General features: G+C 42.8%; 1 pseudogene across 1 annotated transcript; it reads left to right on the top strand.

Moving 5' to 3' along the window:
• The first annotated feature begins 658 nt into the window (after positions 1 to 658).
• On the top strand, positions 659 to 27,598 carry LOC306737055 (arg8-vasotocin receptor-like; annotated as a pseudogene). The gene is made up of 3 exons: positions 659 to 1,341; positions 27,144 to 27,298; positions 27,578 to 27,598. The product of its transcript is annotated as an arg8-vasotocin receptor-like (transcript).
• Positions 27,599 to 27,934: the final 336 nt, after the last annotated feature.

The following is a 27,934-nucleotide window of genomic DNA, read 5'->3' as shown; positions in this document are numbered from 1 at the left end:
AGACATTAAAGACAGTAGTAAAAAGTGCAGATAGTGCTGATGGAAGAGTCTGGTTAACTGTTCATTAGAGTGACGGCCAGTGGGAAGAAGCTGTTTCTGTGTCTAGTGGCGCCTTCCAGAGGGGAGGAGTTGGAACAGCTTGTGTCCAGGGTGTGAGGGGTCTGTATTGATCTTTCCAGCCCGCTTCCAGGATGGAGGGGAGGCGGAATCAACTACCAGCAACCACTGAGCATGTTGGTACTGTTCACAACACGCCTGTCAAGGACGCTGCCATCTTGGCTGAGTTATATACGTGTATATATGTATATATACACATAAAGCCTAAGGATCAGTAGTCACTGAGCAGACTGACCCCCCTCATCCCTCCAAGTCGATGGCTTTCCTTTCACGAAGCCACAGCCACTTGCAAAAATGCGCAAAGAAGGAGAAAATGCCAAGATGCCTCTGCTCCAACACCAGATAATGCACTGAAACAGATAATGCACGTAAACGCCAGTTTCACCCATGTAGTTATGGGAAATACTGGAAACATCAGGAATGAAATGGGTTCCAGCAACAACAGTTCAGAAGAAGAAACAGTTGAGGATGGAGACGTGTATGGACGTTTTACACTCATCAAAGGATTCTGGGTTTGGTTTTGGTGTAACGTGTCAATCTTTTCTTCTTGGACACACTTTGGAAGAAGCGAAAAAGAAACACAAAAACCCATCTGTTCCTACTGCATCTGTGCTTGGCATATCTTGTGGTCGCTTTTTTCCAAGTCCTACCCCAGTTTCTCATGGAGATTACCCACACGTTCCGAGGCACGGACTTCCTGTGCCGCTCCGTGAAATACTTTCAAGTGGTCAGGATGTTTGCCTCCACGTGCAGGATAGTGGCCATGACCATAGACCGGTACCATGCGGTTTGTAAGGCGATGGCTTCCTTCGTGAAGGCCTCGTTCAGGAGATACCACTCCATTGGCGCAGCGTGGCTGATCTCTCTCGCTTTCAGCGCAGCTCAGATCTCCATCTTCTCTCTCCAGGAGGTGGGGGAGAACCTGTACGACTGCTGGGCTACATTTATTGAACCGTGGGGAGCAAGATCTACATCACCTGGGTCACTCTGACGTTGTTTGTCCTGTCTGCAGTCATTGTGCTCTACTGCCAAATAAGAATATGCACAACAATTTACTTCAACATGAAGAGAAAGGCGCTGCAGGCGCGAAGGGGGTGTCCAATGCCATGCTGAAGACTGTGAAAATGACATTTGTTATTATAATGACATACACAGTGTGCTGGAGCCCATTCTTTGTTGTCCAGTTGTGGTCTGCATGGAGTCCCAGCAGTGTGTCTACTCAAGGTTTGTCTAAGTCTTGCTGGTGGACTTACTGATGACGCCTTTCGCACAGAGGGTTACGGAGGGTTATGGCCATCTGGTGAGTGAACTGCTGGTTGTGTTACTTTTTTTACATCTGCAGTCATATTTAATCATAAACAACGGCACTGTTGTTGCTGCTGGTCGAGTCGGGGCTGGTCCCGCTACCTTTGGTGGTTGTCGGGGAGCTAGCTGCTGCACCTGAAAACACTTTTTATATTTGTGCTGAATTTTCCGTGTTGTTTACTAGAATTCAAATAGTGTGTCTGGGGCATCTGGGGTATTGTCTGGGGCAGGGGTCGGCAACCCGCGGCTCCGGAGCCGCATGCGGCCCTTTAGCCCGCCTGTTGTTCCCTGAAGCTTTGACCAGTGGAAAATCTTTCAAAGGGAATTCCTCTTATCTTGGAGTTTGAGGTGATATTGGGTCACGGAAAATAAAATAAATGTTTAAATATTTCTTTAACTAAAATGTGCATCACATCCTGTCACGTCACTGTCGAGCACCTTCCTCTGCAGGTGGCTCATCATGATTTGCAGAGCTCTGCCCTCGCTAAACTATCAACGGATAAAAAAAAAGAAAGAAGAAAAGTCACGGAGAAAAGTAGTTTAATTCTGCGTGGACGTATTAATTAGCTTTCACTGCCAACGGTGCTGGCTGACTTGTATGCTTTATATGTGGCGAGAAATTAGCAAACAACAAAACATTTAATGTTGAAAGACTCTTCCACAACAAACACACAGCATCTACTGAAAAGTACCAAGCTGCAGAAGAGCGCTTTCTCAACTGCTGCAGCAAACTGAGCAAAGTAGATATACTTTCAGGAAGTGGATCAAGTCTCCAAACTCAACTACTGCTGCTGGTTCTGTGGCAGCTTATGAGACACTGAGGCGTCCGCTAGTGAATACGTATCCGTCCTCCTCCGTTTGAGGTGCTCTAAAAGTCTGTAGTGAGGATGCTCAGTGTAAACGTATCAAAAGATATGCGTTTTAAAATGGAAACCTCACGTGAAGAGGACAGGTAAGCGAACCCTCTACCACATGAGCCACAAATATAGATAGCACTCAAGGTCTGCATAGTTGTGTTTTTAAATGGACCTTAATGTAGCCGGCACGTGCCATTATTTCTTTTCTCCTCTTCATAAGTGTTTGATAGTTATAAAAGGTAAAATAGCAATACAGTGTCAAATATTGTCTTCATTCTTGTTCTATAATTTAATTTATACAACAAACTATAGTCTTTGTATATATATAATATGACTATATATACAACTTTATAAGCTGTGATATCAAATAGCTTTTGAGGATCCAGACACATTTTTTCTGGTGGAAAAAGGGCAAAATGGCTCTTTGGATAAGAAAGGTTGCTGACAAGGACAGTCCAGTGATTTTATTTATAAATGGAACTCCAAAACCATATCCAACAGGACAGATAATCCTATTTTGAAACATTTTATTAAAATATGGTATGAAGTTCAAAAAAATCTTGGGCTGAATTTGAGACTGTTACCAAAAACACCTCTAAGACAAAATGAACTTGTGCCCATGACTCCAAATAATAAGATTCTGGAGACTTGGCATGACAGGGGAATCCAGCATCTGGAAGATTGCTTTGATAAAAGATGTCTCATGTCTTTTCAAGAACTGAAGAGGAAGTATGACCTGTCCAGTAGAACTTTCTTTTGTTACCTCCAGTTAAATCTTTTTTGAGAACCAACCTGGGCCCTGAAATGACTCGACCTGTTTTAACTAATGTGGAAAAAATGCTTCATGAGGGAAATGTGTGTCAATTTATTTCTAAAATGTACTCCATGTTGCTGAATGAGGGCCCAAACCAGGATTACACAGATCCAGGATGAGATGGGAATCAGTCTTGAATATAGCAATTGATGAAGATCTCTGGTCAGATTTGTGCCAGAACAGTTTGTCAGCAACGGTTAATGCCCGGTACAGACTTGTGCATTATAATTTTCTTCATCAACTGTACCTCACCCCACAGAAGCTACATAAATCCAAACCTGATTTGTCAGAAATGTGTTTCAAATGTGGTATAGAGGTTGGCTCCTTCCTACACTGTACCTGGCTTTGCACAAAGGTGAGGTCCTTTTGGTATGACTTTTGTAATGCATTATCTAAGATCACAGGGGTTACCTTTCCATTGGATCCTGAGCTATGTTTACTGGGAAACTTCACAACTTTCAACGGGTCTTTAACAAAGCTCCAAATAAAATTTGCAGAAATTGCTCTATGTGTGGCCAGGAAATGTATAGCAATGACTTGGAAGTCTGATTCCCCCACTCTCATCGACAGATGGTCTGTGGAAATGAACAGTTGTATTCCTCTTGAAAAGATCACATATAGTCTTAGAAAGAAATACAAGTTATTTTTGAAAATCTGGCAGCCTTATTTGGAGTACATGGGTACATCACTAACGGCGCCATAGAACTGTAACTATTTGGAGCTCTGAATAACATTATGCATTTGTGTCATTGCGGTATCTCTCTCTGTACTGTGTCATCCTATGCACCAACCTTTTTTTAATTTTTATTTGTATTTGGGTGGGGGGAATTAACTATTTCCTTTTTTTATTTTTTATTTTCTGTAATGTTTAATGTAGTGTGCCCTGCATGAAAATATTTGGAAAAAATAAAATATTCCAAAAAAGAAAGGTTGCTGACCCCTGGTCTGGGGCATTGAACAGACCATCAGACCAGATTCTAATGACTCAAGCAATTGAGTTGCATTATCGGAACTGAGGTCTCTTAAGCCCTCCAATGTGATCCATTTCATCAGTGGCGGGCCGTTTTCTACATGGGCCTTCTGTGCCGTCTGATATAGTTTACATAAATACACGCATGACGGGATGCGGCGTCATTAACGGACAATGCATGTTGTACACATCAACAAGAACCAGTCACATTTAGTTATAACAAAACATGACACAACAATCCAACACAACTGTGGCATTAAAACACTGCACACTTAAGAGAGCGAGCCAGAAGGAACTATATTAACTACTGTAAAATTCTCCACCATGCTCACCCGAGGAGGCGCAATGGAAAACAGGCTGACGGCGAGGGAACCCTGCAAAACACAAAAAATATCCTAACTTCTCTTATGTTTCAGTCTGAACTCTTCTTGCTTCTGAGTTCTGCTAGCAGTTTAGTCTGTTGACTAAAGTCACGCTGGCCCACTGACCAATCACAGCGCATGTTAGTGCTGACGCCACCTCGCAGGCGCTTTTACGCAAAGAATACGCCCAGCATGTCAAACTAAAGATCTGATTGGTTGAAGACTATGACAATCACGACAACGTCCATGGTACTTTAATCGGCAAAGACCAGCTATGCGCTCTGCTTTCATAGAGACACAGGAGGTGAAATGTGATTGGATAAAAGCTCTCCTTAAAACCAGCTGCACTAGAAGCAGCGCTGCAGGCTGGAAGCAGAACAGAGCTGCTGGCCCTGACGGCCCATCACTGATACAATGTAATATATATATATATATATATATATATATATATATATATATATATATATATATATATATATATATATATACACACATATTCAACCGCAGTATGTATGCTATTTGGTGTAGGATGGTCTACAAATGGACTTTAAAACAAATAAATCTATTCAAATTAAGGCCTATTAAGCTGTGGTTGCGAAATGGTCAGAGATCAACAAAGATATATATTTGGTGTTATAATATTATATTACTGATTCATGTAACGACACAGTGTATTTTCACCAAAATGAAGAAAAGAAGGATAAAACAAAAAAACATGTTGTTAACACACTTACATCCTTGCGTCTCACCTCTCTCTCGTGGTGCCGTTGAGTGAGTGTGCTCAGGTGAGTGTATTCTTTTCCAGTGACACGCCGACAGGGTTATTTATGGGCTGCTGTCAGCCAGCAGCGCCTCCTGTTAGGGCAGAGCAGGCGAGGGGCCACCACCTCTTTATTCAGCCCGGACCCAATGATGTCTGGGCTGAGTGCGTCCAGTTTGAAGCTTGGTGCTCGCCATCCATCTTGTTGAAGCAAGTCTCTCCGGGATCCCGTTGGATGTGAGCCCCAGCTGGATCTGGACCGGGCTGCTGCCTCTGCTTTCTTGATCTGTATTAGGCCCGAGGACGGCGGTAGCATCACTTACACACTGCTTCTCACGCTTTCATTGTCTTGATGCAGCGCTTCACAAGATATACTTCAGAGTTTGTTCGACTGCGTTTGAGGATTTCTCGTTGCTTTTTTTTCTGTTTAAGGCATGTTATTTATTCATGTGTTACTCCACGGAACATATGCAATGGTTATTCATTGTGACGCTGTCTTTGTGCTGGTGCTTTTACATTACAGCCCATCCCTCAGGAAGACTTTGTCCCTCAGTTCAGTCAATACAGCGCATTAATTCTATGCCATACCTGACATTGATTTTTCTTCCTCTTTCGGTTGTTGTCGAGAAGTTTGCAGCGTCCAGAGTCCTGTCTGTTCCATCATGTAAAGCCATTTATCACCCTGTCACGGTGCGTCCTTGGTCACTGGGAATTTCGTCATTTGTGCTCCAAATACTCTATTCCTGTAAGTCTCAACAGACTGTTCGCAAACCTTAAGGTGGCATTAATAATGTACACATCATAGAAGTTTCTTCACAAGACTGGACCACCTATAGCATCAGCTTTTCAATAAGTGTGTTCATTCTGGAAGGTTGTTGTGGGCTTGTGAACTATTTCTTCATTTCTTCAGCAGTGATGACTTTTTTTTAACCTTTTAACTCTTACAAGATACTTGACATCGTCACCCAATGTGTATCTCTGCTCATCAACCAGTTACATGTCAGGAGCAAAGCTTGCAGTTTGTGGCCAAGAAGGAAAAAAAATGATCTGCATCAACACGGTCTTTGACTTTTTGACGAAAGCCCTGTGAGCCGTGGGTGAAGTTATCCATGGAAGTTAATGCAAAAGCTGGCTGTGTGAGAGTTGCACTGTTCAGTTAACCCACTTTAAGGTCAATGAGAAGCACCCCGGATTCTGGGCAGATTTGCAGGGAGCACCATTGATCTTGACCCACTCAGAGTATGATATCAGAGATAAAAGGGAGGAGACGAGAGGGGAACTTATTCACTGTCAGCCACAAGTCAGCAAAGGGCAATTCTAGCCCGCAGGCTGTCTTTGAAAAACTGAAGGGCAGAAGCGCGACGGATTAAGCGACGATGTGGGGAGGGAGAGAAATGTAAGCAGCCATAAGGTTTATTGTAATAACACAGAAGCCAGCATCTATCGGCTTCACTCTCCTTCAGAGGCATGTGTGTTAGATGACAGCCAGAATGAACTCAGAGGCAAAAGGTTACGTGACTTGCGCAGGTAAGAGGGTGTTCAGAGTTCCACCTGGAGTTTTTAGACATCTTTTCTCCTTGTGTGTGTCTATGTACACTATGTGTGTGTTATATCCGACGGAGCAGATTGCTTACATTTGAATTCTTTAAATGAATTTTCATTATCTTCATTTTAAAGGCCCAGTTGCTCCTTTGGACACCGCTGTGGACCAACACTTGTCTTCGCTTGTTTGTTTTTTTTTGCTCCTCGTGAGGTAACTTGAGAAAGCACCATCTGTAATGGTCATTAATTGTGAGCTGAGAGGAAGACACATCTTGAGTCTGACACGGTGATGTTCATATTCATGAGACAGGGTGGTCGAGCAGCGCGGTAAACTTCAGCCCAAACACAACTCCTGCTCATTAGCCGGCCTAACATTTGCATCATTAGGACACCGCAACAGCAGGGGTGGGAGGAAATGCGACTAAGCGCCTTTCATACAACTCTTTGTTTTTACTCTCAGGATGATAGGCTACATGAGTCTGTGACAGGGAGGGAGGGGAGGGTGGGAGTGATGCCCCAAATGCAGAGAGGAGGGAGGTGACAGGAGGAGAGGAAGGAGGGAGGGAGGTGGGGTGCGATAAAGGGAGTAAAGGAGAAGAGAAAGGTTAGAGAGAAAGAGGAGAATAAAAGAACATTCATTATAAATTCACTGAATCGACAAGCTGTCAGGCCGCGCTGCCTAGTGTAGCGTATAAGCTTCTGCTGCACTATTGACTCCGACGTCACGACCAAACTTCTCTCTACTTTTCTCACCTTTGGTTGCATCCATGTCACCTGTTTCTGCTCCACGATATCTGCTCTCTGGATTGACCCCTATGGGGTCTTGGGAAGTCTCATCATCATCCCCCTCCCCTCACCCCCACTCTCATCCCTGCTGGACCACCAGTGAAATATGAGCTGCCTGTAGCGTATTGATCCCATGCCTAGCTCCTGCCTAAAGATAGATAGATCACAGACCAGGCAAAGCACTCCTGTTGCCTTCTCCTCTGCAGCAACAGTGCCAATGGCTTCACCGGTTGATATCGATTGCAGTGATCAATTTCACCACAACGCATGCTGATGGATTCTCTGCCCCCGTTGTCATCGTCGTCGTCTCAACGAGAGCAGGTGAGCTGAGCAAAGGGCTGTCACATAAGATGAACTGCGTTGGCATTCGATTGGTCGGGACATGTGTAACCACCCCTGTGTTATAGCTGTCCAGAGGCCACAATAGAGGCATCAGCTGTCAGAACCGCTTTCCCAATGCTGGAGGTCACGCTTTTAATATTATACGTCAGAGGTCAAATGTTGATTTCATTTAGATACATTTGAGTATTTATGTTTTCATTTGCTTGTGTTATAAATCATAGTCATGGTCAGGGTAAAGACCCAGTGTCATAGGTTGAATTAGGTCGAAGTATTGGTCACAATTACATACAAGTTTAACACATTGTCTAATTCACCATATCAGTTATGATTTGAGATCCATCTACCTGCCATAAATTGTTCATGGGTTTGCTTAAAACCTCGAACCGTGAGTGCATTTCATTGAGAATTCTGTTTTTAGTCAATACTAATACCAGCAAAGCGTGTTGTGTTTAATAGTAATAGTGCAAATGTGAGCATGCTAACATGGTAGAATAAGATGTTGAACTAACTGCTGTTAGCTTGCAAATGTTTGGCACAAAGTTGTGCTTAAGTTCAGCCTCACAACTCACCGCATGGCTAACAAATATACAGAGCACCCTTATGTCAGTGTGCTCATTGTTCATGCCTCTAGAGCTCATTTCTGATCTGGACCTCAGTTCATAGGGGGCTTTATGAATGCAATTATAAAAACCTATATAATATGCATTTAAAAGTCAGTCTATTCATCTGTAGCAGAATGTTGTAGAGGCTTAACATGTGGTTTCTTATTAATGTGCATCTGTAATGATTACCTGTACCTATACGCTGGAACCCAAAAGCACGACACAGAGACAGAGTTACAAGGACAGTTCAATTTGGTTATTGTTCAGCTAGGGTAAAAACCGGGAGATCAGGCGCTCAGGCAAACAAATCCAAAAAGGGACAGGCAGAGAATACAAGGTAAAAAACAAGCAGGCAGGGTCGGCACAGGCAGATCAGATCAGATCAGATCAGATCCAGAAACAGGGATAACGTTGGCGCGCTTGGCAGTGACACACAAGACAATCTGGCTGGGATCAAGTGAACGGATATAAATAGTGAGGGCCTAATGAGGGGATGGGCTGCAGGTGAGATGGGCGTAGAAGACCGGGTGAGCGATGACAGTGCGTGAGTGGCCTGAGATGACAGGAGAGATAGAGAAGCAGGCATGCAGGATCAAAACAATCTTAGACGGAATTTGTGACAGTATCAATGTTACAGCCTCACAAATCCTCTCCATTTAAAAATACGTCTAAAAGCAAGTGGGGATCCGAGACAGAAAGAAGGAAGAAATGCGCTGACTGGTGCAAAAGCATGAAAAATGAACAGCCAGTCTCCTCACAGAAAGCAACTTACACAAAATTATCTCAAAGGAGATACGGTGTCCATTCATCACAACTAGTGTGGCTGACTTCCTCCCTCCACCGGTATCCACCGACTGGCCTTTCGCTGCTTTGGTTCCTAGTCACAGATGGCACTTGCATTTGTCATGGCCTGTGCTGAGGAGGAGAAGGTGAGAGCACCACAAACAACAATACTTCACAAAGAGCTGCAAAATGAATCATGGGAGCTTTGTCTGCAGCATCCTGTACCCTTTGATAAATCACTTCACCAAGTCTCACTTCTTTATAATTCACCACATATACCTTTTTATTGTATTTTCTTGGCGTTTTCTAATAAAAACACTTTTCTACCCTATTGATTGCACACACTCAAAAGGCGGCGGCCTGACGGGGGAAGAATGGGGGAGGTTCTCATGCATGACTGAGAAAACGCTTTACTTTTTTAAAGAAAAGATTGAATGCTAAAATCCAAATTTTCGTATAGCATTTAGAATATTTTGTGTGCCGGGAGTCACACACACCTCGTTCGTTGACTCCACTAACGCCCCGCTCTCTTTGTGTCTTCAGTGACAGATGTCCCTGCCAAGCCTGATTGCCGTCTAGCGCTGACAAAGCCCCGTGCAACAGCATGCACGACTCTTTTGAGAACCTCTGTCTTCAATACAAAACCTTGGCACACACTTTCTTTCCTGTTTTTACAGAGTATGACGCCATGATCTATATTTTTCTCTGTGAACTAATGCAGCTTTGGAATGAAAATAAAGTCAGTTTGGGTCACTTGGCCCGTTTGGGTCTGTGTCCTCCCCCCCCCCCTCGCCATAAGCATAATTCAGTCTACATATCACTCTACTGCTCCCCCTGTTTCATTACCATGTTAACTATCCTCAACAAGAGCTTGGTTTTTATGCTACAACCTTCCAGATGCAGATATAGGACGATAAAATGGAAAAAGAAACATGTGGTAAGTCATATCCTATTGCTTGCCTTTCAATTAATTTAATCAATTTAATTTTTCCTTTAACCACACAGCGCTAAAATTTCACCCCTGGTGCACCAAATGTCATTTCTACTGACACACCTCAGCGTGAACAGCTCAGTCAATACCAACCTGTCATGTGGGTCTGAGAGCTCCCAGTTGATGTGTGGCCTGCCAATAGCCCGTAGTGCAAAAAGGCCTCTGCAGCACCGGGACCATATGTGAACAAGTAGATTTCATCTTTGCTGGCAGTCATTCCCTGCAGGCAGATGGATTAATAACACCAGTCTCTGCCCCCCCCCCCTCCTGCCGTCACAGACAAAGGGAGAAGCCTTGGAGTGGCTTTTGTGGCAAAAGCATGTACAGATCTATTGGGTTTGTATGGATCGATTCAGGACATGCACATCAAGTGGGAATGGAGGACAGGGATTGTGTGTGTGTGTGTGTGTGTGTGTGTGTGTGTGTGTGTGTGTGTGTGTGTGTGTGTGTGTGTGTGTGTGTGTGTGTGTGTGTGGTGTGTGTGTACATGGGGGCATCTCTATCACCTCGGCTGTAGGTCAATGAAGATGGAGGAGCTGCATTACAGTGAAATATGCACAAACATGTTTGGCAATCCAGTCCTATCTGATCTGTCTGTGTGGAGTCTAATAGAAATATGGATCTGTTCCCTGTCACACTGACCCTTGATTCGTCCCTTCATGAGCTCATAGACTGGCCGCGATCCGGCGTCGGTGTGAGGCGCTGACACTTTGAGTCAGAGGAGGGCTCCGGACAAATTGTCGCGGTGAATGTGAAAAATGTTTTTCATGCTGTTGGAACACTATTACCTATTACCTGGAACCTATTGCCTGAGCACAACAGGAGAGAGGAGGCGGTGGACATTAGTATGGCCCTCTATCCACCACATTCACCTTCAGGTTGCATTGGAGAACGTGCTTAAGGCTCTGGAAATTAGAGATGTCACCCAAACTGTGATAGTGATCAACTCCGCACCCTGTCGTGGGCCACGATTATGATTCAGCAACATCAACGTTACATCAGAATGTCCTCTGCTTGCAAAATGTTGACCTTTCAAACAGCAAAGAGTGAACAGGGGGGGAGAAGCTAACCTTTAGATCTGAATAACATCTGGACAGTTGGAGCAGCTTTACTGCAGTGTCAGAGTGCCACCTAGTGGACAAATGATGCACTGATACTGTAGTTTGTGTGGCACGCTAGCAATTATTTTATTCTCTCATGAACACATTGCAGCTCGAACTCTGGGAAATAAGTGTTTAATGATAGAAAGGCCAACATGATTGCACAACAGGAATTCACATATGGCAGTAAACTGTATCTAATTTGATGGAGCCAGTCTTATAGACACAATATTATGTCGCTTCATTAACCCTGCATTCATAATTCATATTCTTCAATTCAATTGATCGGTTGTCAAGCATTAAGTATTGTTCCTTCCCGTCTTCAACACTCGAGAACGCTTCCATCAACATCAAGCCACCGGTGGAAGGTCTTTTGGGACCAATGTACTTGATTGTGTGAGGATAACCCATTAACATGCTAATTTGGCAATTCGTCTATGCCATAATTGCCTCCATCAATATAAACTGAAACCATGCAGCCTTCATTTGTAGGACACAGTAAATGGCTGCTGTATTTTGATTTATAGTGAGGCAAAAGGCAGTGGCTTGCTAAAATAGCACAATGTAGGTGAGGGAGTGTGACTCCACGACTGCCTTTATTAGTGATGACTGGGTGTGACCTACGCTTCTTACATTAATGGCAAAGCGACGGGGCATTAAACCATCTCTGACCCATCCTGGAGTTAACTGGCAACCCACTGGGGATCTTCCTGTTGACGTGACCTCCCCCTGTCGTCACCACGCGTTAGCTCACAAGAATCAGTGATCAGTGACCATAAACTTTGACCGGCTTCAATATACTGTTTGTATCACTTCTTTTAAATTGCTCCATCAACATTCATGCGGCACCTGAACAGAATAAAACTCATTGGATAGAAAGCTCTTTTTGATCACTGCTTCCTGTCTCCTTGTCAAGTCACTTAAGAGTCAAAGAAAACGGACACTTTACTGAGATTTAACTGAACCATTAATCTTAAACAACTATTACTTTCAAAGCATCTTGCTTTTGCTGATCCTAATGCTGGCCAACTTTACTTCAAGTTTTTGGGCACTGTTATTTAGTTAGATTTTTCTCTGTGGGTAGAAAGACACAGGATGATGGTTAAAAGAAAGTGGAAAGCCTCCACCAGACATCCAGTTTCTCAACCGTTTTGCATGGCAATCTACTTATTCTTTCTTCTTCATAGCAACAGCAACTGATCCCATATATATTTTTCTGAGATCACATCTTCAAACTGAGACAAGCTGAGCTGAGATGAAATCCCAGAATTTAACCTTGCTGTCCAAGGAGGCGGTCCACTCAATAAGAGCAAAATGAAGATGCATCCGTCTGCGCCTCATATGGCTGGAAGATGTCAACACTTGAGGGTGAAAAAAAAAAAAATATATATATATATATATATATATATATATATATATATATATATATATTTATTGTTTTAATTAATTATTTATGGGATTGAGTAAGTATGTGTGGATGTGTTTATGTGTGTATGTATGTACATTACCGTTCAAAGGTTTGGGGTCACTTAGAAATTTTCAAAGAAAAGCACAGTTTTTTTCAATGAAGATAACATTAAATTAATCAGAGAATACTCTATACATTGTTAATGTGGTAAATGACTATTCTAGGTGGAAACGCCTGGTTTATAATGAAATATCTACATAGGTGTATAGATGCCCATTTCCAGCAACTATCACTCCAGTGTTTTTATGGTACATTGTGTTTGCTCATCGCATAGAAGACTAATGGATGATTAGAAAACCCTTGAAAACCCTTGTGCAATTATATTAGCACAGTTTAAAACAGTTATGCTGGTTAGAGAAGCTATACAACTGGCCTTCCTTTGAGTTAGTTGAGTATCTGGAGCATCACATTTGTGGGTTCGATTATACTTTCAAAATGGCCAGAAAAAGAGAACTTTCATGTGAAACTCACCAGTCTGTTATTGTTCTTAGAAATGAAGGCTATTCCATGCGAGAAATTGCGAAGAAACTGAAAAATTGTCTGGGTGACCTCAAACCTTTGAACGGTAGTGAGTGAGTGAGTGAGTGAGTGCGCGCGCGTGTGCGCGTGTGTGTGTGTGTGTGTAGTTCAGGGAACAGACCTCAGTCATGTCAGTGTCATTAGTATACGTGCAACATGTTAAACGATAGATCTGTTGAGTAATTCAACATGATGATAAAGGGTAAGCCTGCCTTCTGTTCAAGCTCATTTAAGTATTTGATTGTTTGCAATCAATTCCTTCCCTCAATCATTACCAGCGATTAATTTGAGGAAGCCAGCTAATATCCATTTTCTGCTGACAAACCAATCCAATGAAAATGTACTGACCTTCACTTTGCATACCAATTGATGTTTTAAATCAGTAAAGCTGAAGAGTGGCGCATTGGACTGTTTTGAATGTGACGTCGACCAGAGAGTGATCATGCCAACTATCTCATTGTGGGTAAACTCCTTCTTCTATTTCTCAGCATTATTGTACGTTATGCATTCATGTAAGACACTCCTTCTCCCATTATTCATCACGTGACCCCTCGGGTTTGTCCCGTGACCCTTTGGAGAGGCCTGGCCTGGTGGGGGAGCATTAGACTGAACAACCCCACTGCATATAAAGTATTAAAACTAGCTCCATTGCTGGCATTTACACTAGAACGCAGCGTTCACATTGATGTATCAATTCATAATTTGCTGATAACACTTAGATGTTTACTGAACTGGGATTTAAAATGCAAGACTTTTAAAAAAAAAAAAAAAAACTAGACTATTAATGGAATATAATTCCTGTTTTGTATTGGTACTTTTGCTGAAGTGAATGATCCTCTCACCATTGCACCGTACCAACCTGCCGAATGTACGGATGATGGATCGACCAGATGTGATAGTTTATTTTCGTTCATGTTATTGATTCCCACAAAGTGAAACCATGGAGACACAGTTTGTTGAATTGTGCATGTAATTACATGACACTAGTATTATTTACTCTTCCGAGCAAGGCTCGGGCCCATTACTTCAAACACCTTGTTTTCAAGCATCACAAATTATCGTTGATAGCTTGGACAGTTAACATGGCTAATTACACTCCACCCCCATCTCCAACGGTATCTTTCCCCACTGAGGGAATGTGTCTCTCCACCCTAATTGGTCTCCTCAACTTCTCTCATTTTAGGAAACTGCTGCCCACTCATTTTCCCAGTAGTAATGTTCCTAGCTGCCTGCAGGCCTTCTGGAAATGACTCCTGTGATGTGTTCAATGATTACTGAATATGCAAGGCGCTCTGTGGTTTGATGTAAGCAATCAACACAAGGGGCTATAAATGTATGGGAAAAGGCTGGCATGTGTAATTATGCTTGGCAATAATAACAATAACACATGCTTGCAGTCATGTCATTTGGTAAAACATAATGGACATTTTTTTATCTCCAAAAGGTCTTTATGTACAGTTTTCTGTATTTTGATGATCCATGATGCAATACCTCACATTACCAGCAGAGGGGGCACATGTCATTCTGTTTCCGATGTGAAAACAGAGGGATCTTTGACGTCAGGCTAAATTGATACAGGTTCTTCCTCTGGCTTTTGATATCACTCATGAGGAAGAGGAGAGGAGCCAATCCCTGATCCGATCACACAGACAGAGTAACAAATAAGAGCTGTGGACTTACAGCCCTTTGCCATGTTCACATAAGGGGAGTGAATACCGGTATCATCGTAGGTTGACCTGACTAAGCAGGAATTAAGTCAGCCAGGATGACATGAACCGTTTCACGAGGGAAAGGTATAAAACAAGAGTTAGCCAGCAGCAAAGCAACAAAAGGTGAGATGAAATCACATTTATTAACAGCGGTTGCAGGAGCAGAAATAGTGAGAAAGTTGGCCTTTCGACATGAAGGGTGGGGACTGGGGAGTGATTTTATTTTCTGCTGTGCCTGTAGCTAATGGAGTCAGATAATGGCCAGGCCCTGCTTTTCATCCCAGCTCCAAGTTGTTTAATTAGATCAAACGCTGATAAATGAGTCTTGACTTTCAAATGAGCTTCTCAAAGGGTTGGAGGTGGAGAGATCTCTATTACACCGATAATAAAGTTGACCCGAGTCTGCAGTTCATCAGGGAGCGCTGTACAGGCCTGGGATGGATGTGCTTTCTGCCTCATATACGAATGCAACCATGACAGAAACACGTACAGTATCCCTGCAGGGTCATGTTCCTGCAGTGTAAGTGCATCTCCTATAGTGCGCAAAGCAACAAACTTCATGTTGTAAATATTTTTCATTCATCAAACTGTATCTCTGTATCTCCACACGTTAGTTTCGTAGATGACACTTTTCCTCTGGGCCCCTGAATATTACCTCATAAGTTAACACCATAGGCATTTAATCTGTCTCTCTTTCTCTGCTCACCTCCCATCTCTGCCACGGGTCTAATCCTCTGTGACTAATAGGCTGGATATGAGGATTATTTTTCTTTTACCTGCCCAGAGACACAGTGAAAGAGAGACAGTGAGGGAGAGATGAATAGATATGTGGAAAGCTTTTTTTTGATGGCATGACAGAGTGATCACCATACTGCTCTTGAGCTTCAGAGTCAGTTTGAGAGTTCATACGCTGAAATAAAGCCTGAAAGCCACGCTGCTTCCATGTTGCACTCACTGAAATATTGGGACTGACTCAAGGTATAGGCATAGCTTTCTTCTGCATGCAAAGATTATTTTTTCAGTTTATGAAGAGATTAATAGGATCTCCGGTCCACTTTCCTCACAGGCTTTCTGCTTAATGGAAAGTATCTCATATATTTAAGCTGTATTCCGCGTCTCGGTTCTTGCAGTTGCATGTGCTTAATTTAATAGCAGCCATTTAAAAAAAAAAAAAAACATTTTGTAATAGCCCTTGGACTTTGTTACACATTTAACAGTCGACTAAGCAATGCAACTCTTTGCAGCCTGCTATGAGCTGTGGTGCAACTCAGAATATGAGCAAAGAACATGAACAACCAGCACACTGAGATACCCGATCTAATCCACAACACAAATCTGCTTTGTGACGACTGTCTGCAGCCATGCTTGCAGCTCTGTGGGGGCTGAGCATTACTGAGACAGGCTAAAGCTGCTGAATGCTAACGTCAGCATGCTAACGTTAAAGTGCTAACGTCAGAGTGCTAACGTCAGCGTGCTAACGTCAGCGTGCTAACGTCAGCGTGCTAATGTCAGAATGTACCAAATAACAGTCTACAATTAACACAAAGCTGGATTTATTTTTCAAGTAAATGTAGCAGGTATTGGACAAATAGAGATTTTGACGAGACGATGGGACTAAAGAAAAGTCAAAGTATCGCTCAAGTTGTTGAGACTGACATTGACCTCCCAAAAAACGTTACTAAACCTGATCTAAAGAAGAGCTCCATGGTAGCTTTTCGAAACTGTTGTCCTCTGTCCATGTGGAGGAATTCCTCACGGAGGACAGTGTCTCACTGTCGAGGTCATCCATTTTTGCATGCTCCAAGAACTCATTTGAATATTCAAAGGCAAAGTATGTTGGTAAAAACTTTCTCATGCTCTCTTGCCCGCATGTTCACTCCTTTGATTTCAAGGGCTTTGGCTCGTTAAGATTGCATCTGCGGATAATCAGATCGTATAAAGAATGAGCCAGTAAAGCTTTGCGTCTGAGACAGATAGGATACAATAAAGCTAATCTTATTAAACAACTTCTATAGTAAATATATGCAGTGATCCTCCCTCGTTCACATTGTAATCCGATCAAAAGGCTCCGAACAAAGAGGAGAAAGTAGTCCTCTTTCACCAATCTGTCAAGCTGCATTGTCCCAGGCAGATCCACTAATGTATTTCCACTTGAGAGAGTGCTGTTGGGGTTTGGGATAACTTGTCTTCAAAATAAGGCAACATAATAGCGATTGGATTGGAAAGTTATTCAGCTGGAGAGGTGATTTCCCCGGGACATTAGCATATGATTACTCTCTCACACTGTGCTTTGTGTGGCAGGATCTCATTTTGCACTGACTTAACAACCAGGAATGGGATGCACCGACCATTAGAAAAACAATGTTTGTGTGTGAAGATTTTAGTAACTTAAAGGGGACATATCAGGATAAACGTAGTTTTTCTGGGCTAAAGTCCCAGTGGGATAAGACGTTTTTATTTAGTGATGTGTTTACCTCCACTTAGTGCTAACATGGTTAAGTTTGAACCTGAAAACAGCTGGTTCAACTAGCTGCATCCCAACAAGTGAAAACACACTGGTGGCCATGAATTGTGTACTTATTGGCATACTGTGTATTGTTTTTTATTTGTTGAATAAACAGAACAACATCCTATAAATAACACAACATTCTCGGTAAGAAGAGAAATTGAACAAACCAACAAACATTAAGTATTCATTAAGGACTTAAATTAAATAAACGCCTCACAGAAAAGCATACAAACACATGTTTAAGACACAAAAGAAAGAATATACACAAGTATAAATATTTAAACAAGGAGGACAATAAAGTTGTATACCCATAAAGAGAATATACATATCCATATATATACACATTTAAACATTACAATTCATTATTTAAATGCCATTCAGTCAACATCCTATTCTCTGTGCCATTTCTGTTGCCATCGACAGCCGACTGAACTGGAAGGCCAACATCAACCTGTCTACAAGAAGGGGATGAGTCGACACTTTTTCCTGAGGAAGCTTCGATCCTTCAATGTGTGCAGCAAGATGCTGGAGATGTTCAACCAGTCGGTTGTGGCCAGCGCCCTGTACTTCGCCATTGTTTGCTGGTGGAGCAGCATTGGAGCCGGTGACACCAACAGACTTAACAAGCTAGTTAAGAAGGCTCCATCATCGGCTGAAGCAGGAGTTTCTGGAGCAGGTGGTGGAGAGGAGAAGGCTGAAGAAACTTTTGTCCATATTGGACAACCTGGACCACCCTCTCTACCACCTGCTGCAGGGCCAGAGGAGCACATTCTCCAAGAGATTCCTCACGCTCCGCTGCAATAAGGACCGTTACAGGAGAACATTCCTGCCGACAGCAATACGGCTTTATAACAAGTCACCGCTTGCTAGTTCCTCTGTGGATTAATTCATCACTGTACCATACATACTTTACTTTTTGCACTTTCTACTGTTTATCTAATTTACTTAATTAATGAATACACTCTGTGGCTGTAAATATAAATATATTCTCCAGTTAGTTGTATTCTATTCTATTTTATTGTGTATATTTAAATATATATATATATATATACATACATATGACTTTATTTTAATTTGTATATATCTTTCATCCCTGTTGCTTCTTTATATATTTGATCTTTTATCTTGTGTGTTTGTATCTTCAATTGTAAGGCGCTACTGATGATGCCAAAAAAATTTCCCCTTGGGGATTAATAAAGTATATATTCATTCATTCATTCATTCATTCCTCGTATTATCATGTTACTGGAGTACAAATAACAAGTTGAGTGACGCTGGCAGCACCAATCCTCGTCTGATCTCAGGCCTCTACAGTCAGGTTGTTCACAAAATGGAATAAAGGTGTCCACATCTTGTAGAAATCTTCAATTCTTCTACCCACATATCCATACACTGTATCACCCCTCGTGTTGAAAAGGTTTCCATGTCACAGAGGAATTGCTGTGCACTGTGTGCGTCCATATGACCAGTCGTACAGTGAACTCAGTCCTCGGGGGATCTCATTTACTCTGCTTCTCTTGGGTTTCCACTAAGTCTTGGGAATATCAATTGCACTCGCCTCTCAGGTCTGCTATCCAGTATTCATGGAATAATTCAGTTTAATAAACAGAGTGCATAGAACACATAGCGTTCCATTTACGTCTTCAACTGGCCACATCTGGATGCAAAGCCTTTTTGGTTCGAAGTGGGCTGGTGTATTTGATCACGGGGAGCCACCACACATAAAAGCAGGCGCAACACATTTGCAGAGGGACGTAAAATGACTTGACTCCTCCACGGCAGCCTTTCACACACATTCTTTCCATGTTGTTTGTCTTTCGCTGCCTCCTCCCTGCCTTGTTCGCTCAAGGGTGGAGTTCCTGAGATTGCGTGTTGGTTTGTGAGTGTGTGTGTCAGAGGGATTAATATCAGTAATGGCGACAAAGAGCATTTATTTGCCCATATGTTGAGCGGTCACTTTATTGCCGATGGGTGGGGAACGGGGCTCAAAGAGGAAGAAACAGAAGTAGTAAATCAGAGATGAGGTGCTATGGGCTGTGAGTACTGGCTACTCATCTAGAGAAAGAGAGAGAGAGATGAAGGATGCTGCCAAGAGGTTATTAGATAAACCAACTAATCTCCAGGCCCGAGCCCCAGTGGCACCATGTAAGCCTCAAGGGCGAGAGGTGTTAAAGGTAGTTTATGGGCATGTTTATGGAGATCAATATGTGTAAGCTGCAGTGGTGGGGGACTGAGTGCTAGGCATCAGTGATATTGTTTTTTTTTGAGGAGGGGCAGAAGTTGTTCCCTGGTTCAGTTTTTTTTATATAAATGTCCCAACCGTTTGACTCTCTGTCAAAGTTTAGGGCTGATTTAGAACCATTTTCAACCCATGAAATGTAGATTTTATTTTAAATCAGCACCATTAACCTTCTGAGCCCCAAGTCGCCCCCTGGGGGGAGGGGGGACTTCTAGAGGCCTTAGTGAGGTCTGTTCAAGTAGTCCAAAAATGAAACTTTATACCATATTTTGATCATAACTATAAACAGCTAGCATGATCTGAGCATAATTTGATCAAGATTCCCCAAAAAGGCCTTCTCGAGCCACCCCTGAGTTTTTCTAGACGCATGTGTAAAAGTTGTAACCGTTATTCCTAAACATGGTCGGATTGGTGCATGCTGGGTATCTAGCTGTCCACATATTTCCGCTTAAGACGTGCGACGAGTTCTAAGAAACGGATCATGGAAGCCTGCGCAGTCGAAAATGCCGAAGGAGAGTAGGGAAGAAAAAAACAGTCTGGCCAGGAGACAAACAGGGTTTAAATACAAGAGAAGGGTAACGAGGAACAGGTGGAAACAATGAGGGCAGCACAGGTGAAAGGAATACACAATCAGGGAACAGGGCAGAGACGGGCAGATCACAGGACAATCACGGGGACAGGAAGTGCAGAAACACAGAGGACACACAAGACAAGGACTTCACAATAAGACAGGACACCAAACAAACCAACATCATAACAGTAAAGTGTACTTATCAACCATCTAGTGAGAAGTGACGGCGAGGTTACAGAGTTTATCTAATTACATAAACTTAACCGTAAGTTTTATTTTATCTGAGCCGATAGACTTTTCCCACAAGGCTTTACTGTATTTCAGCAATTTAAATGAAGTTAATCAACGTTGTGGTTACGGAGATCCTTTAGGTAACGTCACTTGACTTATTTTTCTCTTTTCTTGTCCGATAATGGGCGACGCAGGGCTTAAGGTGTTTCATCACAGTCATGCAGTCATGTATCATTCTGTTAATTGTGTGTGCCTCTTTAATGAAACATGTCATTATATGATAACTTTCTTTTTCTTGCACATGGCTGTTAATAGCTTTAAAAGCAGCAATAGCTGTTCTCTCTGTGTTTAACAAGTTGTAAACACATCGTTACCATATAATACAACCTGTTAGCAAACAATTGCACAACAATTATTTGATCCATTATTAATATAAAATAATTAATATTATTATTGAATATACATTTTTACCAGCCACAACAGCGACGCTTGTACTGTTTCCACCTTGTGAGGCAGTTTTGAGTACATACACATATGACAATGTCATATCTTGCATACCATGCACAATAGTTGTGAGATATAAAGGATATTCCACATAAAGCACTTTTCTTGCTCCCCATGATAACAGGCCAAACATAGATGACCTGCGGTCATGTGCAAAATATTTTCAGCACAACTACAAAATTAACTTTAGCAGCATAAAATCTTCCCCCTGGGTCAAAGAGCTGTGGCTCTCGCTGGCCTCATTATTTTTGCACCATCGAAATAACAAGATTCACACAGGGAGAACACCACAGCGGAAGAGATGACGAGAGACCAGTTCCGCTCTCAAAGATGCCTTGAGACAGACACAATCGATGTTGAGCTTTAATGGAGTCACTCACTGGACTTCTTTCCTCTTACCCCCAATGTGCTCCACCATAACTGTCTCTCTCTCAGACATTCATGCAAAAATCAACACATAAATACTGCAAATTAACTCCCCTCCCCTGAAAAGAGAGCTTGCTGGAATTTCCATCACAGCGTTTATTTGATTCTATTGAAACTGCAAATATCGATGGTATCAAAGTTTAGATTTTCCTTTTTAAAACTATAATTGTCTCTCTCGTCTTCTGGGTTAGTGTGCCACTGGGGCCACCATGGCTCCTGTCTACACAGATCTTTTCCCGAAGGATCCAAAGACTGGTAATGAGAGTGCCGTTCCTCCAGGAAAAGACACAGTCATGACAACTTGCCTCTCAGCGATAATGCAGTCTCTCACCTTGTAATGGTGACAAACCTTGACCGAAGCAACACACACGTATCAGCACACGTTACACTCACACAGGCAGAAACGTCCGGTCTGTGCTTGCATTTATTTTCAAGCAAGTACAAAATTCTCCACATGAAAAATGGCACACCATCCTCTCCCTTTTACATGAATCCAGAACACACACACACACACACACACACACACACACACACACACACACACACACACACACACACACACACACACACACACACACACACTCACTATATGCCTGAGTCAGTGCAGCAGCAGTGCCACATTGGATCAGAATGAAAAGCCAATGATGACCTGCAGCTTTGGAGCCCATGGCAGAGTGAGCGAGGCGGCTTCCAGCTGAGGACAGTGAACGCAGCGCAGCACCGTGACGGAGCAGAGGATCCCGCTCAGCACGGAATCAACCCGACCAGAGCTGCTCACGTGGAACTGACTGCTCGTTGAGATGGATCACTTTGTTCCCAGAGTTACACAAAAAGCATAACGAGAAGGCTGTGTGTGTATGAACACACACAGCCTTCTCGTTATGCTTTTTGTTATGCTTTGTGTGTGTGTGTGTGTGTGTGTGGTTAGCGTGCAAGCTTCGCTGATATGGGTGTGCGTGCCCTCTGTGCATGTGCACGTCTCGGGTTGGAATTTCAGAGCGTTATGAACTTTAATGCTTTTGAAAATAGTAAAACATAAAATATTCAAACTCCGCTGCGTCAAAGTGGACATGAATGGATTCGCGGCCCCTTTGTGGTGTTGTTCCACTGTGCCATGAGAAAAAGTGGAAAGAGGTGAAGATAGACTTTATTAATCCCTTTTGGGGAAGTTCAGCTTTTTACATGCACAGGCACTGATGCATAGGCCAGACATACACACCTATAGATATGCATTATTGTTGTGGAGAAAGTGCGAGGGACGGGGCTGCCATAGTCAGGGGCCCCAAACAATTGGGGGTTCGGTGCCAATTGATCAAGAGCCAATCCTCCAACATGAGAATGAGAGGTATGTCATCATGAAATGATTTGTAAGATAAGACCCTGCCCATGTACATAACAGGTGAATAACTCTGTAATGTCTATCACAGCCCAGCTGTTCATATTTTGATACTTTTTCAGTGTGAAGTGAAACTCCTCTTATAATCCATCTTTGGAGTATCAATTACTCGCGCCACGTCGGCTTGAAAAGTAATACAAGTGTGAAAATGTCCACTCCAACATGACCTTACTATATATTCTTTGTGCCAGTGTATTTTCAGGGCTACCATGAATGCACGGATAGATGATATGGTTTAAAGTCAACACATTTGAGGGCCCCCTTTTGTTGGGAGCTCTGTTTTGAATTATTGTTCACTTCCTGACTGCTCACTTCCCTGCAGTTGAATGTTCTCCCAGGCTAGTCCCCTGCCTCTCCATGTGAAACCTTATACAGCCTCGACACACATAACTGGAGCATAGTAACAACACGGCACTCCCCGGGTCCCGCGGCCCACAGCCGCTCTCTCAGAGGGACAATTCGCCCAATCTCCTCCTGCATCTCCTGGACTTCTGCCAAGGCTTCCATCAACAAGGGAATAGAAGAAGAAGACGACTGTTCCTGGTGTAGAAGGCCCAGATGAAAACATTACCTTTCTCTTGATTTGTTTGCAGAAATGAAAGGCGTGGACTGGTTTAAATCAGAACAGAGGAGCAAAGGTTGACTCAAAATAAAGCAGAAAACGACTTATCGACCATCGTGATTCACTTATTGACACCCATTGACATAACAGACACAAAATATATAATTTTGCACAGGCTGGAAATTCATGCCAACACCAGTAGTGATTTAGATTAACTATGCAAGCACAATATTATCTACGAAATGTGCATTCAGTGCAGTTCTCTATGTGTCTGTAATCACAACCCCGACTTGAAGCGTTTATTTGGGCTTAAAGTCGATTTATTTTACCAAAAAGGGACAGAATAATTGTGTCTCAGGTCCGTTAGCGGAGTGTTCAAAACAATAAAAGTGAGCTAACTGTTTACCCCATAGACACACATTCTGTGGTCTCTGGCTGCAGAGCAGTGACTGAATGGTTCGACGCTGCAGCAGGAAGTCAATAACAGTATGAAACCGGTAATGAACGGTGTTTGGAGAAAGTGTGAGTCAACGCAACCTCGAGCAGTATTTGAGCATCCAGCCTTGAACGGGCCCCCAAAATATTATGCAGTTTGCTGCAGCTGAATGCGAGATAAGCTGTGGACAGACACACGCGTACACTCACTGATGACCAGTCATAATATTGAGTCAAAGTAATATTGAGCTTAATACAGGTCAAAGTAAATACATTTTTACAAGTGACTCATCTACAACTTACTGTTTACAATCGCTGACGTAGCCACAGTTGATTTTTTAACTGCTTCTGGTGACAATCACCACCCTTACTAAATCACAAAGAAGCCTCACAAATACAGTATATATGCGTATGAATAAAACAGTTGAGTTGAAGTAGCGTCTCCCGACTGCAGTCTCAACAAAAAGCTCCATGCTTCACATGGTTGATTGCCTTTTTTTTGTTGTTGCTGTGACTTATATCAAAACACTGCCACGTCACACATGTTCCAGACACTGTATTATAAGAAGAGACAGCAGCATAGCCTCATAATCATACGCAACAAACAAACTGTGCTCCAGACAGTGAACCCATGACAACAATTCTTCATGTTGACTCCACCATCCTCTAATCAGCTTCTGTTCAAGCACAACGTGGGTCTCTGTGCTGCACTGCAAACAGAGGATGGTTGGAGGGCCATTCACTGCTGCAGGCAGGTCAGCTGGCTGTGAGTGCAGCCAGGGTCTAGTCGGTCTGTCGATGCATTTGTTCAGCTGTCCGTCTCTGTTCATGTGTTTGCAAATCTGTTGTGGTAGTCGCTCGCCCGTTTCTGTCTTGCTGTGTTGTTGTCAGTCTCCCTGCTGGATAGTAAATGGGACAGAATTTGTAGTGTGTGTGATTAGATGTCTTTTTGTATATGTGAGTTGGTATGCGTGTGGGTGCTGTATGTGAGAGTATGTGTCAAAGGTGCTGATGCATTCATGTTTTTCCAACATAAGAGATAAGTTAGATTTTTATTGGGTTCCATAAATTACTGAAATAAATTAAAGTGAGCGTTTGCATGAAAGTGCACGAGCGCATACAAGCCAAATAGTCCTAAGGACCAATGTGTGAGCCACTTTCACACATCCACCACGGGTTACCTAGGTTATCAAGGTAAAGTCTGTTATCGGACATTAAACAGACTTTACCAGCTATAAGGTTGAGCCCATGTCTGTGTGGATAGAGCCGGGCATGTGCTGCAGAATTCACACCGAGCGAGTAGTGAGTGGGTGTATGTATCGATGTGACTGGCAAAAAAACTGTTTGAAGCTAAAAAAAAACACAATAATTCTTTATTTCAGTCGATTATGCACTAATTAAAAACATAGTTATGGTATTATATTCAATTTCTGCCAATACATCTCTGTAAATCCTGCACACTGCTACTTTAACTCTCATATTAACAAGTATTGTGGGGACAATTCTTCAGTGATTTATATGTGCAATCAATCTCACATCAAACTTTGAAAATGCGCAGAAAGGACACACAAAGTGCCAGAGTCACGTCTCACATTGTGATCAATCCCTCCAACACAGAGCACACCTGATTAATCAGAAACTCTGAGACGTTTACAGTGCACAGAACAGATGTAGCTGGACTGTATCCGTTTCCACTGCTGCAGAACAAAGCTCTTTGTTGGGTGTTTGATGGAGCGGGTCCATTCTGCTTGAGTTAGCGAGAGGGGAACCACCTGCACTCAGACAGAGGGGCTCATATGCTTCATCCACTAGTGTTTAATGCACACTCAGACAAACCTGCTTTGTGCCCTGGATGAGATTGCCAGTTTAGGAATCCTCATAATCCGGAACAAATGTTTCCATTTGAGACCCTGTGCTTGCAGCCAATCAGTCTACTCTCATAAAAAAAACTAAAAGGGGTCTATCTGCTGTCATAGTTGTCACCCAAATGTTTCCCCATTAGAGTTTCGAGCAAAGATTACCATAAAAGTTCTGATTCAAGGCCTCCGGATCCAGCCACAGGAAATTACCATTAGCAACATACCGTATGAAGAACTTATGAGGACCATTCTGTTTAGTGTGCTTTGGATCCCATCCAGATTCCACTGGTTTCCCTGTTAGGTCTGCAGGGACACTGGAAAAAGCTGTGTGTGTGTGTGTGTGTGTGTGTGTGTGTGTGTGTGTGTGTGTGTGTGTGTGTGTGTGTGTGTGTGTGCGTGTGTGTGCGTGTGTGTGTCTTTTTGAAAATGGTTCACTGTCTGGGTGAAATAGAAAAGGATACAGGCCAGCAGTAACAGTAGATTCATATTTAAAAATTCATCATGAGGAGGATAGTGGGTACATTTGGTAAGAAAGCTGATACCAGAATGTAACACAAATCAGCAGAGCAGTTACTGTACCTCTGTACAAATGTGTATAACTTTCCAGGTGTTTATCAGTTCCCATGATTCCCCGCCGTCTCCAAACAGAGCAGCGGTGGGGAATGTAGTCTCGCCTGGTCTGGTGAGGAATTTGCCAAGGCCACTACCTCCCGCCCCTCTACCCCCAAAGTGGGCTTTGGTCTTCCGTCATGCCGAGCAACCCGGCCGGGTCAAGCAAACAAAGGAGCACCTGGACACAATGGTCGCCTTGTTTGCCACTGTGTGACGACATGACAGGTATTTCAAGGCTGACACTAAGAACGGGCTGCTGGCGAGCTGCTCTGAGGTCATTGACACTGTATTGTATTCCACAGTCGGAAAGTACTGGCAGACCCATGTGAAGACTGCAAATGCATGAGCAGGTTATATCAAACAAGCTCTTGATTCTCATCTGCATGTTCAACAAATGCACCAACATCTCTCAGGGAGCAGCAACATCAAGTGGAAAAGCGTTGTTGCTCTGACCTCTGACCTCTTGTTTCAGTTTGTTGACCACATCCAAAAGGTGCTGATGGGTGTGGTGGGAAGTGATGTCAAAGATTAGCATAAACATTTTAAGTACGCTTCTTCTCCAAAGATAGTTACACATTTTTTTGTCACTTTCAAAGGATCAGAGGAAAACGTATATTAAAACTACTTTGATTCTAATAAAATGTTATTAAAAACCCCCAAATGTTTTATTGGACGATGTTACACAGCCCCTTTGAAAACATTACCTCATGCGACTCTCGCAATTATATTATTTCCAATTGAATTCATGGTTTCTCTGTGTGGCCTTCTTCAGCTGCAATTGAAACATACTGCGACGTGGAGCAGATAGCGAGCGGGACGGAGGTGAAGAGGAGGGCGAGTGCCATCTCATGCGTCCTGGCCGAGCAGCTTCAAGGTATTACAGATGGAGTCAAAAGGAAACGCAAAGCAGTTTCTCAAGGCGAGAGGGTGAGTTGGGCGGCTCAAATGGACCATCCATCTGTGAATAAAGCACATTGTCCTCTTCACAATCCATTAATTTAGTCTTTTTATTAATCTCTAGTGGTGTTTTTTACGAGACAGAACTTTCTTTTAAGTGACAGTAGTATACGATCGAGCTTGCTCCTCAACAATTCCCCTTTCAAACACGCAAGAACGTGGACCATGTCATGTAGAGTACATCATCACCCATTACAGCTGGGCTCTAACCCTAAAATGTCCACTTGACTTGCTTCTGTTTTATTCCAGACAGTGTGGCTGCGGAGCTGACATGGGAGTCTATAGAAGAGCACTAAGAAAACCCCCGTTCAGTTCAGACATTGTGTTGTGTTGCTTTGAATTATTCAGTTTCGCTAAAGCACGGCACACGTGACCTAACCCAGTCATACCCTGCTAATCATGATGAATCATCATCATCATCTCTGCTTCTCTTTGCTCTTTCCTTTTTACTTCCTTTCTCAACAAAGATGTTCAAAACCAAAGATTCAGACATGAAAGCTCTGTAATTGTAGTGTAGCACCAGGGGGTGAAGGGTTTGTATGATGTGTGTGAGAGCACAAGTTGGTCCTAATGCAGCAATTTAAGGTTCAACTGTGCTGTGAAATG

This window comes from Taurulus bubalis, assembly GCF_910589615.1.
Source record: "Taurulus bubalis genome assembly, chromosome: 5".
In the NCBI taxonomy this organism is placed as follows: Eukaryota; Metazoa; Chordata; class Actinopteri; order Perciformes; family Cottidae; genus Taurulus; species Taurulus bubalis.
The sequence above is the reverse complement of the archived record's forward strand: the minus strand, read 5'-3'. Positions and strand labels throughout refer to the sequence as shown.